The sequence below is a fragment of the Fulmarus glacialis genome, unplaced genomic scaffold (genome assembly GCF_000690835.1).
Source record: "Fulmarus glacialis isolate BGI_N327 unplaced genomic scaffold, ASM69083v1 scaffold10298, whole genome shotgun sequence".
In the NCBI taxonomy this organism is placed as follows: domain Eukaryota; kingdom Metazoa; phylum Chordata; class Aves; order Procellariiformes; family Procellariidae; genus Fulmarus; species Fulmarus glacialis.
The window spans coordinates 1-595 of record NW_009228935.1 but is presented as its reverse complement, the minus strand read 5'-3'; positions in this window follow the sequence as shown (position 1 = coordinate 595).

The window sequence follows — 595 nt, the reverse complement described above, 5'->3', positions numbered from 1 at the left end:
AGGAAAACGTGACTCTCATAACATCAGAGAAAATGTGGAAAAAAAATCAAGGCAAGACTCTCCCCACCCAAGTGCACACGTAGGTCATTAGGGGTTTTTCCCCCCACCCAAGACCAGGCATAGGTCATTAGGGGTTCTTCCCCCTCGAGAAGAGGTTACCACATTAAAACAAAGGTAATGTATTATAAGGACTTGCTGTCTTGGGCCCACCCCTTTCTTTCATGGAACAGTACTGGTATCGCTGCAAGACCCCCCCTGTTACAATGGACAGACGTCAAATTTGGTCCCCCTCAACTAAACAGGGTATTTCCCTGGACAAGTTTGACCTTTAGAAGTTCTCTGCAAAGGCTGTAGATGTTCATTGCGATGGGCACATCTAACCAACCAGAACCAGAGCTAGTATGATTCAAGAGATCACTTAAAAGCCATCAGGTGAGTACTCTCGATTACTGGTTATCCAGGCAAATTTGAACCTGTGTTTTAGAGGTGAAGAGTTCTCTATCCTATTACCAGTAATAAAGACCATCTGGTCCCCTACTCCCTGATTAAAAAAAAAAGGCGCATGCAGTGCATCATCTATCAGAATTAATCCAAC